This window comes from Balaenoptera physalus, assembly GCF_965194825.1.
Source record: "Balaenoptera physalus genome assembly, chromosome: 14".
NCBI lineage: Eukaryota > Metazoa > Chordata > Mammalia > Artiodactyla > Balaenopteridae > Balaenoptera > Balaenoptera physalus.
In genome coordinates, this window is record NC_138893.1 from 71,554,279 (window position 1) to 71,566,951 (window position 12,673).

A 12,673-nucleotide genomic window follows, 5' to 3' on the forward strand; every position below is an offset into this window, starting at 1 on the left:
GACCCAATTTCATTCCTTTTTATGGATGAGTAATATTCCATTGTATATATGTACCACATCTTCTTTATGCATTCATCTGTCAGTGAACATTTAGGTTGTTTCCATGACCTGGCTATTGTAGATAGTGCTGCAGTGAACATTGGGGTACATGTGTCTTTTTGAATTATGGTTTTCTCAGGGTATATGCCAAGTAGTGGGATTGCTGGGTCATATGGTAGTTCTATTTTTAGTTTTTTAAGGAACCTCCCTACTGTTCTCCATAGTGGCTGTATCAATTTACATTCCCACCAACAGTGCAAGTGGGTTCCCTTTTCTCCACACCCTCTCCAGCATTTATTGTTTGTAGTTTTTTTGCAAATTTTGCTGCTAGTTTAGTCCACAAATTGTTATAATAGTTTAATTAATTAATTTGTTTATGGCTGCATTGGGTCTTTGTTGCTGTGCGTGGGCTTTCTCTAATTGCGGCGAGTGGGGGCTACTCTTCGTTGTGGTGCGCAGGCTTCCCTACTTATTTATTTATTCAATCATTTGTTTATATCAGTATGGACTCAGTATATGTATTTTGTACTTTATATTATAATCTAGTTGTTATGTTATTTACTTTGTTCAAATTGTTCTAGTCCAGGTCCTTGGGAGCTCTTTCAGGTTGACTCCTGGAGTCTGTCAAAAGACCCATCCTTTTGTTTTTTGAGCACTTTATTGCATTACAAGATACTCCAGGCTTATCTTGCATTTCCTCCTGTCCCAGCCCTAGATGCAGCCATTTCTCCTAAGAACTTAGTTTTCTCTTATTGGATAATAGCATTTAGGAACCAAGATATGGGCACGGGGCATGTTTGTTGCTGATGTAGTATCATTGTTTCTAGGCTCTGGATATTTTTTTTTAATAAATTGAAAAATAATCACATGGTTTAATGGAATAAATATTTCTTGAAAAATGTAAATGAAGAAAATTAATTCTGGAAACTCGAATAGTAGTAACCAACTTACTACTGACCCTGCGTCAAGTGCTGTGCTGAGCACTTCATGTATATCTTGTTTAATCATTGTGACATCCTTGTGACATAGGTACTGTTAGTATTTCTATTCTGTAGATAAGGAAACTGAGGCATAGAGAGCATAGGGAACTTGGCCTAGATCACACCAAGTGACAGAACTGGGATCAAAGCAGATGCAACAGGAGGGAGGCCATCTACATGCCAAGGAGAGATGCCTCGGAAGAAAACAAACCTGCTGGAACCTTGATTTTGGACTTCCAACCTCCAGGACTGTGAGAAAATAAATTTCTATTGTTTAATCCACCCAGTCTGTGATATTTTTTTATGACGGCCCTAACAAACTAATACAGTAGTGTTTACCTCATAAAATAAGGTGAGAAGTGTTTCCTTCTTTTCAATTTTTTTGAAAGTTGGTGTAGAATTGGTATTTTTTCCATGAATGTTTTGGATTTGACAGTGAAACTCTTTGGGCCTGGTGTTTTCTTTGTGGGAGAGTTTTAAATTATGAATTCAGTTTCTTTACGAGCTATAGGGCTATTCAGATTATGTGTTTCTTTTTGGGTGAGCTATACTAGATTGTGGCTTTCAAATTATTTGTTCATTTCATCTAAGTTGTCAAACTTACTAACTTAAAGTTATTCATAATATTTCTTTAATATCCTTTAAATTTCTATTGAAAGTATTACAAGGTCTTTCCTTTCATTCCTGAGATTGCTAGTTTGTTTCTTCATCTGTCAAGATACTTACCAATTTTATAGATCTTTTCAGTGAACCAGATGTTGGTTCCATTTTCTTTTTCTCCTTATTTAATTGATTTCTTACCAACATATGTTCTTACCAACATATCCATTTTTCTGCTTCTTTGAATTTAATTTTTTCTTCTGTTTCTAACTTCTTAAGGTGGAAGTTTAGATCATGGATTTTAGGCCTTTCTATTTTTTTCATAGAAGTATCCAGTGCTGTACATTTACAAAAACATTACTTTTGCTCCCTCTTTAAAATTTCAATGTGCTGTTTTATTCACCTTCATGAAGTTTAAGATATTTTCTAGATTCCCTGTGATTTCTTCTTTGACTCATTGGTTAAATAGAAATTTGTTGTTTAGTGTCCAAATATTTGGAGATTTACCATATATCTTATTATTACTGGTTTCTAATTTCATTGTGATTTGAGGATATTTACATGATATATTTTATAATTTATATGATAAACTCTGTATTATTTAATAGCTTAGAAATTTATTAAAAATTGTTTTATGACCCAGTGTGTGATCTTTGAGAATGTTCCATGTGTGCTTGAATGGGTATTCTGTTGTTTTAGGGTGAAGTGTCTATTCTTTTAAATTAGGACAATGTGAATTATAGGGTGTTTCAAGTCTTCCATGTCTTTACCAATATTTTTTTCTATTTGTTATGTCAGTTGCTGAAAGAGAATTTTGTGGATATGTGTCTTTCTCCTTTCAATTCTGTTGGTATTTACTTCATGTAATTTTAAGTTTTGCTATTAGTTATATACATATTTTGAATTGTTATATTTCTAATGAATTAACTTCTTTATCATTATGTTATGTCCCTCTTTATCCCTGGTAACATTCTTTGTTCTGAAGTCTATTTTTATAATAATCTAGCCATTCCAACTTTCTTTTACTAGTGTTAACATGGTATCTCTTTCCCCTTTTTTTTCTTTTAAAGTTTGCTGAATCTCTGTTCAGTCTCCTCCCCACACTGGCCCCCATGCTTCATTTTTGGATAGTTTCTATTGCTATCTTTTGGCATACACTTATCTTTTCTTCTCTGCTTATCTGCTATTAATTCCATTCGGTTCATATATTCTTCATTTCATTTCTAGAAGTTCCATTTGGATCTCATTTTTACACTTTACATTTCTCTTCTCATTACATGATGTTTTCTTTACTTCCTTGAACACCTTTATAAAAGTTATAATAGCTTGTTAAAGGTTCTTGTTTACAAATTTCATCATCTGTTATTTCTAAGTGTATTTCTGTTAATTGACTTATCTGGTTATGGGCCATATTTTCCTGTTTCTTTACTTGCCTGTTAACTGTTGACAAGATGATGGACATTGTGAATTATGCAATTTGGGGTTCTGAATTTTTTTTTTTGGTATTCCTATAAAAAAGTTAAGTATTTTCTGCCTTGCAGTTATGTTACTTGCAGTTTGGGTAACTTGATCCTTTTTGAGGCTTGCTGTTAAACTTTTTGTAGGTGGTCCAGAGTAGCTTTTATTCTGAGGATAACTTAGTTTTACTACTAGGAGGTATCTTTTTTGTGCACTCTCTCCAGTGCTCCCATGTTTTGCAAGTTCTTATTCTGGCTGTGAGAACATACACTGTTCCTAGCCCTTACTAATCTCTAGGAATTGTCTGGCTTGCTGCTTTCCAGCGACTCTTCCTGGGTGTCAGGGTTTGTCCTCTACATAAAAGCAGATCCATATTCTGTAAAGGACATGAGAGAATTTCTTTGCCAATATTCAGACTTCTCTTGTTCTGTACAGCTAGCTCCCTTCTCTCTGATATTCTGCCCTACAAATTCTGCCTGCCCTGATCTTCTGAAGTTTGACGTCTTTCTTCTCAACTCAGTGAAAGAAAGATCAGACTCTCAAGGTTCCTTTCCCTGATGTCTAGCCTGGAAACTCCTTGAGGCCTTAATCTGGGGTAATCATAAGGCTCACATCATTTGTTTTCCCTCTTTCAGAGATCACAGTCTGTTGTACAACATCTGAAAATTGTCATCACATGTATTTTGTCCTATTTTCTGGTTATGAATAAATTTTGCAACACTAAATCCCTCATGGGCAGAAGTGAAAGTCAGTGGTAGGTTATTCTATTTTCATTTCTTTGTTTATTAGGTGATGGTGGACATTTTTTTCATATTTTTATTGGCCTTTAAGTTTTCTTCTTCTATGAGTTGCTTGTTTATAATTCTTCTAGACATTTTTTTCCCCTTGTAACTGACCTCCCTAGAATTTGAAGCTCCTTCTTAGGTTTGGAGAGCTCCCTGTCCTTTAAATCTTGGTATGAGGCAATAGTGGCAGTGATATCCAAAGTCAAGGACTTTAGGAAGATATGGTGCAGTTTTAGCATTCAGCATCAGGAGTGTTAGACGTGCACCCCACAGTATTCAGAGGACAATATCTTATCGCTCAGCTTTTTTGGTGGTTAAAGGAGTTTCCCAGAGGACATGTGGTAAATTTTCTTTATTCTTCAATCAGCGATAGTTGGTTGCTTTTCATATTGAATTTTAAGAATTCTGTATATATCCTAGATAAATTCTGTCATCTGTTGTATCACTTTTCCCTGGTAAATGCTTATTTTTTGTTGATAGTGTCTTTTAATTGAATATTCAAACTTATCAATATTTTCTTATACCATAAATTGTGCTTTCATAATTCCAGAATCCATCCCTAACCTGAGATAACAAAAATAGCCTCTTTTATTTTGCATATTTTGGTCTTTGATCTTATGCTGTGAGAAAGGGATATGATCTTTTTTTTCTGGTAGGAAAGCTAATTGTCCCAACCCCACTTATTTTAGTACTTTCCCCACTTGATCTGCACTGCCGTCATTATCAAATGGCAGGTGCTCTTATATGCTTGATTGAGACTGTTTTTGAATCCGAATTCTCTTTTATTGGTCTACTTTTCCATCCCTACACCAATTCACACTGTTACTCTAGCTTATAATAAGTATTGATATCTTATAGGGCAAATGCCCCCTCTCTGTTCTACTCTTCCAGAGTTGCCTTTCTTGTTCTTAGATTTCTGTTTTCTAGTTTGTCTACACACATACATACATACACACAAATACACCCACACATCCTGCTTGAATTTTGAGTAGATTTTCATTGAATCTATGGATTAATTTAGAAGATATTTACCATAATTATGATAGGAGTTTTTGCCTATATGAATATAGGTTATTTATTCTATTTTTTGTACCTTTCACCAAAATTTTGCAATTTTCAGTATATATTTTTGGTTCAATTTATTTCTAGTTACCTTATATTTTTATGTCTATTGTGAATGACATATTTTCTTTTGTTGCAATATCTGGCTGGTTATTGTTGGCCTATGGAATGTTTCTAATTTATTGATCTTGTGTCATCTCTTCTGTCAGACTTTTTTATTATTATTATTATTTCTAGTGTTCGACCATGGAGTCTCTTTAATTTTCTATGTAGACAATTACAATATTTGCAAATAACAGTTAACTTGCTTTTTTTCCAATCCTTATGGCTTTTATTTTTCTTTCATCTTTCTTTTCATTGCTTGGGCCCTGTATTATACAATGTTAAATAAGTAGTAGGCTTTCCTGTATTTTCTTTAAAACAGTAAGAATGTTTCTAAAGTTTTACCATTAAGGGTAATGTTGGCTCAATATTTTGATAAGATAACCTTGTCTATAAGTTAAAGAAGTTTTCTTCTATTTCTACCTTGAAAGATTATTGAATTTTTCAGATGATTTTTCTTTATATGTTCAGATGATAAGATGATTTCTGTCTCTTATTCTGTTAACATTTGTTAATATGCCGATTTACATTGATAGATTTTTATGAAACTGAGTATACTTTGAATTCTTGAGATAAATCTTAGTCTATGCATTTTTTCCACTGCACCATTTAGTAATATTTTATTTAGGACTTTTGCATCTATGGTCATTTTTGAGTTTGGCTTACAATTTTTCTTACTCGTATATTACATGTTTGGTTTTCATGTGAGGATTTACTAACCTTTTAATATAAATTAAATACCTTTACTTAAAAAAAATTCTCTAAATCAGTTTGCATAAGGAAGAGATTTTTGTTCATTGGAAGTTTGACAAAATCTCATCTGGAAGTCTGTTTGGGTCCAGATGGCTTTTTCCTCCTTGGTGTGAGACTTTTGATTATTGGTTTAACCTTTTAAATAGTTATTATACTATTCAGGTTTTCTGTATATTCTTGAGTAGATTTTGATAATTTATAATTCTATAAAAGTTTCCATTTTATCAAATTTGTCTAATTGTAATTTCTTATTAGTTCTTAAAATGATAGTTGGATTTGTGGTTGTGCCTTTTCTTCATTTTGATATTATTGAGTAGTGAAAGAGTTTTGTATATTTTTAAGTCTTTGATTTCAAAGAACCAGTCTTTGATTTTGTTGATTATTCTATTGTTTTATCTTATTTTCTATTTGCTGTTTTTCTTTATGATATCTTTCTTTCTATTTTGGGGGGCTTCCTCAGTTATTCTTGGCCTTTGTAATTGAATACGAAACTAATTTTTGTCATTTTCTTTTGTCTTTTTAAAAATGTTTTCAAAACTATACATTTCCCCTTTAAACACTGCTTTAGCTACTTCACGTTAGTTTTGATATGTTGTCCTTTCATTGATATTTCTTACTATATACTTAGAAAATTAATTCATATGTTGTAATAGTTCATAATTTCTGTTTGATTTCCTTTTTGGCACATTAAGAAATGCACTTTTTAGTTTCAGAAGTACTTGTTTACTATACTTTTACTATACTTTTTATTGTTGATTTTTTTAACATGCTACATCATACATTTCTAAATCATAATATTTAAGGCTGCCACGATATAAGAAACAGTACTCTGAGTGCTCAATTCTAAGATCAGAGAAAAATATCTCCCTTGGCTACTATATGAAAGATTCTGTGCAGTGTAATTAACAGAGTAATTAATAAAAATCTTAAAATAAAACCAACAAAGAGTTTCCTAGGGATGATTCATATTACATTCTTCAATAAAGTCTAAAACAACTTTCTATGTACATTAACATATTACTAATGTATTTATTATTAACAATGTAAGATGTAAAAATGAGACACATAACATACTATTCTTTATTCAAGAAGGAGACTCTGAAACACAGAAGAATTGAATTCTTTAGATCCCAATGCATAGGTTCTGTAGGTGGTATATATTTAGAATTTACTTGAAGGGTACTTTCTTTTTTTTTTTTTTTTAATAAATTTATTTATTTTTGGCTGCATTGGGTCTTCGTTGCTGCACGTGGGCTTTCTCTAGTTGCGGGAGTGGGGGCTACTCTTCGTTACAGTGTGCGGGCTCGCAGTGGCTTCTCTTGTTGCAGAGCACGGGATCTAGGCACGCGGGCTTCAGTAGTTGTGGCTCGCGGGCTCTAGAGCACAGGCTCAGTAGTTGTGGCACATGGGTTTAGTTGCTCTGTGGCATGTGCGATCTTCCCGGACTAGGGCTTGAACCCATGTCCCCTGCATTGGCAGGCGGATTTTTAACCACTGCGCCACCAGGGAAGCCCAAGGGTACTTTCTTGAATAATATGGAAGTAGGAACAAACGGACTGCTCAAAAATCCACTTTCTGAGGATGATCCTAGAAGAAGGATCATGTTTGCTATGTTATTTTTTCAAAGCAGGGAGAACAATGATTAATATAGGAGATAAAGATGAGATGACTAAAACAGGAAAAGTAGGTGAAAATTCCCCTCATGTAGCTTGGCTTTTCTCACTAAGGCTCAAACTGTCCTTCTCTGTCGCACTTTGCATTTGATCAGTTCTTTCCTTTTCTTTGTTCAGGCAAAGATTGGAAGGGAGAGGACTCTGATATGAAAAACCTGGATCTATGTTTGCCTACATGGTATCATGATAACTTGCCTTCATCAAGTCATGACAACTTGCCTTCATCAAGTCATGACAGCTTGCCTTCATCAAGTCAGGAAACGACACCTGTATCAGTGAATTGTGAGGTAAAACTAGAAGAAGAGGGATCTCTGCTAATTAACTATGGCTGATACCTAAATCACTGACTGAGCTCTCTAAAGAATAGATGTCTAATTTATCTCCTTACTGCAATGATTTCTCAATTCTCTGTCACTCTGATATTGAAGATGACCAAAACAGGGATTTGGAAGAGTGGGACTTTTGCAACTGAAGAAAACCCCTTTCACTGTTCTTTTGGAAATTTTACTTATTTTAGCATCTATTTTATTTTGTGCTACTAATAGAGACACAAAATAAATTTCACATAAAATTTGAAGCACCTTTAGATATATTGATGATAGAATTTTTAATTGATAGGGACAGCATGGTGCAGTGTCTCCAAACTATGGAATAGTAGATGGCTGTGAAAAAATCTGGGGCAAAATCCTCACCTTGATATATTACTTTCCTTGTGAAGATACTGCCAGTGTTAGAGCACAGAAAGGGAAATATATTTTCATCTTATGGGTGCCTTGTATTTTTTTTTTCTTATCTAATCTATTGGAGCTTTGGGACTTCCATCATGTTACTGTCCTCATACTCACTCTCTGTAGGTTCCAGCATTAATAGAGATAAAAATCAGTACCAAGAATAGGCACTGCCTCCCCTACTTTCCCAATTTGGCTGCCACCACTACCCAAGGCTGACAGTTGTGCTGCTGCTTTGAAAAACAACATTGTATTTTGGTTGTTCTCTCATGTAGGAGTCTGTCCATTCCTCCGTGACATGCAAGGTGGCCGTATCAAGACCACCATCACATCTCTGGCTGGCAGTTTCTCTTAGTGTAATCCAGGGTTCTCAGCTCCACTGTTGATACTTTTCTCTGATCAGAATGATTTTCTATTTGGAGAGATATTTGGAAGTGAGAAACTTCACAGAATGTCTTGAGTAGATGCTTTATATAACCATACTGACTCCCTTCTAGAACTGAGTATATTTTATGCTTTGGGTGTTTTCCCCTATATTTTATGGCTTGACTTTTCTAGGATGAGTTTTGATATGCTTTAAAGTTTACTTTTAGAAAAGAGTATCTTAGAACATTTCTGGGTATTTTTTAGAATATGTTGTTTAGAATAAAATTGCTAGTTTTATTAGAATTTGCCTTGCTTATATTTCATGAATTAATTTGATGTTATAGTTGCTTGATGCCCTTTCAGTTATGATGCTGTCCCTAGGAATTGTCTAGACTTCATAGACTTGTATGTAGATGACTAGATTTAGAAGATAGATCAATTAATTTTTATTCCAACCCTCATTTTAAAGGTGAAGAAACTAATTCCCAGAGAGCTGAAATGATTTGTCTGTGATCATACAGCTCTTCAGTCACAGCGGAAAGACCAGGAACCAGGCTCCTATCTCTTAGTATTACTGTTTACACTTTGTCCTCATAAATCTTTGCATATGCAGTGCAGAAAAGTTAACTTAGGCTCCTTGGAAAATTTTATCCAGCCTTTTCTTTGACATTACTTTGATTCAGTGAGCACTCTCCAAAAAGACCCGGTATCTTGATAATTTAGAATATTTCTCCTTGTGCCTTCTTGATACTGTTAGCCAAATCACATTTCATTCAATCAAAGACATGTTAGAGTCCTAAGTGAGCCTTATTTGAATTACAACTATCTAGAACAGTTTGCTTCTTTGATAAATATAATCAAGTTTATTTGGAAACATGACTTGAAATATGTCTCAGGTTTAAGTTATGCTAGGACTTCTCACTTGGGTGATGTCACTTTTTCTTAGTAAATGAGTTGTGCGCAAATGACTTTTTAACGTCTTGTTGGAGATGGGAGGGATTGTGTCAGTGTATAAGCATTGCTCCATTTCTTTTCCTCTGTTCCATTTCATTCATAATCTCCACATTCCTACCGTAATTACCTGAAATTAATTTTTAGAGATCTGCTTTACCAATTAGTGTTGATAAACTATTTTTCAGGACTAGGTCAACTCTGTAGAACTCATTTCATTTAATTTATTGGTCATCCACGTAGTTTAATGAGAAGGAATCTTTGGGAACATTTTCCCTGGATATTTTAAAGTAAAAATTAAAATACACAGAACAATACTAACAAAAGAGAGCTGGTATAGCTATAGAGAGATCAGAAAGAAGAGACTTAAAAGCAAACAGCATTAGGCATTAAGAAGTCACTGTATAATACTAAAAGGTTTAGTTCACAAGGAAGATATAAAATTCTAAAATTATAAGCACCTAATAATAGCTTCAGAATATATAAATCAGAATTACAAGTAGTAATTCATAACTTCACTATGATAGTGGGCCATTTTAAAATATCTCCTTTATTAATAGATTAGAAAGTTAGTTAAGAGTATAAAAATTTTTTAAAAAGTCAATTAGCAAGCTAGATATAATGAATGTATATAGAATTGCATCCAAAAATTAGAGAACACATTTTTTTCAAGCATACATGGACCATTTATAAAAATTTATCATGTACCACATCAAAATATATCATAATAAATGTCAAATAGTCTTTATAGTACTGACTGTGGTCTCTAACATAAAGAAATTCAGTTAGAAGCCAACCACAAAAAGATGAAGCATACATTTGGAATTTAAAGACACGTACTTCTAACTCATGAGTCAAAGAAGAAGTCATAATGGAAGTTTAAAATTTTAGAATATAATAAAAACAAAATTACTATCTATAAAAACTTGTGGTTTACTCACTATGCAGTAGTTAGCATATGTAATCATATAATCTATACCAATACATTTATAATGATACCAGCTATGAAGTATGTAGGAGTAAATCTAAGAAAAGGTGTTAATTGAGAACATTATAAAATGTTTTGATGGCTAGCCATATAATATTAATGAATAATAAGACATAAAATGTTTTGATGGCTAGCCATATAATATTAATGGATAATAAGACTTAATATAACAAAGATAACTTTTTTTCTTAATTTTAAACCACAAAATTAATTTAACTTAGTTTCAATACAAATTTCAAATTTTGTCTGTATGTGAGGGAGAGAAAGATTTAATCAGCTGATTCAAAAATGTACTTGGGAAAACAGAAGGCCAAGAATAGGCAGTATTAGGACAGGAAGGTAAAGTGTATATGTGGTGGAAGGACAACTGGGATAACTGCAGGTTATCAAGACTTGTTATAAACCTATAGGGGTTGAGGAAATGTGGTACTAATATAGGAAGTGGCAAGTAAGACCAATGAAACTGCATAGAGATTCCAGAAGATGACCCATGTATATATGGGAACTTTTTCTGTGACCAGTGGCATTGTGGATCGAATGGTCTATGCAATTAATGGTGCTGGTACAATTGGTTATTCCAATAGGAAAGATAAAACTGAATTACCACCTGTGAGTAAAGGTCGACAGAACATTTTCTTCTTTACGATGAGAAAAATGATCTTGTGTTAGCCTTCTAACACCCTGTTTCTCTGGAAGCCTGAAAAATGGTAGACTATCAGTTGTGTTACCAGGCAGCATTGATTATGGTAAAACTGACTCCTGGGCTAGAAGGATTATGACTAGGACTATAAACGCCTTGCTGAAAGTATTGATACAAATGGGATGAATGTGGGAAGCTCCTTGCTGCAGTCTCTAGAGGTTAGGCTCACGAGTTGTTACAAGAGGTCCTGCTTCCTGTGTAGCTTGAGGCTTCTAAGCCAGGGTAACTGGTACCCACCCATGTCATCTCACTTCCCTCCACTTGAGGTGACACTAGAATGCCATTAGAACTCCTGATGAGGGCAAGCCTTAGGCTATTCTGCTGACATGTATCTCCCTTCCTGTATCCTTCTGCAAAGCTCTCCTAGTGCCAGGTGTGGCCTCCTGGGTCTTGTGAATGTCTTTTGAATGCAAGATCATTGTTGGTGGTTGAGCAGAATGGGCAAGGTACACTTTACACTGAAATTTATTCTAGGTGAATGAAATCCCCAAATATTAAAAGCAAAGCTTAAAAAAGTTTAGAAAAATACATGAGAATTGATATCTTTTTTTACCCGCATAAGGAAGGATTTTTAAAATTTATGTTTTATGTTATTCAAAATGGCAATTAACCAATTCACTAGAATTTAATATATTCTAAAATGGTCAAGTTATTGCTAAAGTATAATTTAACTTTATATTTTAGGCAATGCTTATTTATGTTAGACTAAAAACTTAATAAGTTATATGTTTTGACTTGTCCAGCGAAACGAATATGCTTGATAAGAGTGCTAGGTAGTCGTTTACATCTTTCCATTAATATGCTTGCTTTTAAAATCGATTGTGCTTAGGTCCATATTTCTGTAATGATGTCTGTATATATGCCCACAAGCATATATATGCCCACTAGGAAGTATTCCAAGTCTAGGAAATTTCATGGAATTAAGCAAAATATATACACATGCATATACACTAACAAGAAGGGAAAGGATTAATAAGTTTCACAAAATAAGGATCATCAAAAGATGCTTCAAAAAAGATGAAAAGACATAACACAGAGTGTGGAAAGACATAACACAGGGTGTGACTAGAGATGCTGCATGAGAAACAGATGGAAGCTGAGGGTGGGAAATTAGGCAGAGGCCAGACCACGGCAGGCCTCCCAGTCTTTGGACCTGTTGTTCCTTTTGCTCAGGATGCTTTCCTGTCTCTTTGCCTAGCCCTTCCTTCTGTCTTTTAGGTACATGGTGGTTAAGTATCACCATACTCTGTTACTGCATTAACATTTATCACAGCTGTAATTTTTTACGCTTGCTTGTGTATTTTCTCTTTCCCCATCAGAATATATGTGCTCCACAAGGGCAGAACACATGCCTCTTATTCAGTGTTTTATCCATAGCACTTAGAATAGTATCTGCATGTACTAGGACCCCCAGAAAAGAACTGTCAAATGAATGGATTAATTGAAGCAGAATTGAGGGCTAAAATATTGGTAACTAAATCTTTATTT

General features: G+C 34.0%; 1 protein-coding gene across 1 annotated transcript in view; it reads left to right on the forward strand.

Moving 5' to 3' along the window:
* PTPN20 (protein tyrosine phosphatase non-receptor type 20) overlaps nucleotides 1-12,673 on the forward strand; it is a 95,265-nt gene that overhangs the window by 27,897 nt on the left and 54,695 nt on the right. The window contains 1 exon segment of the mRNA XM_082425478.1: nucleotides 7,570-7,739. The gene's annotated coding sequence lies outside the window, so the exon portion shown is untranslated.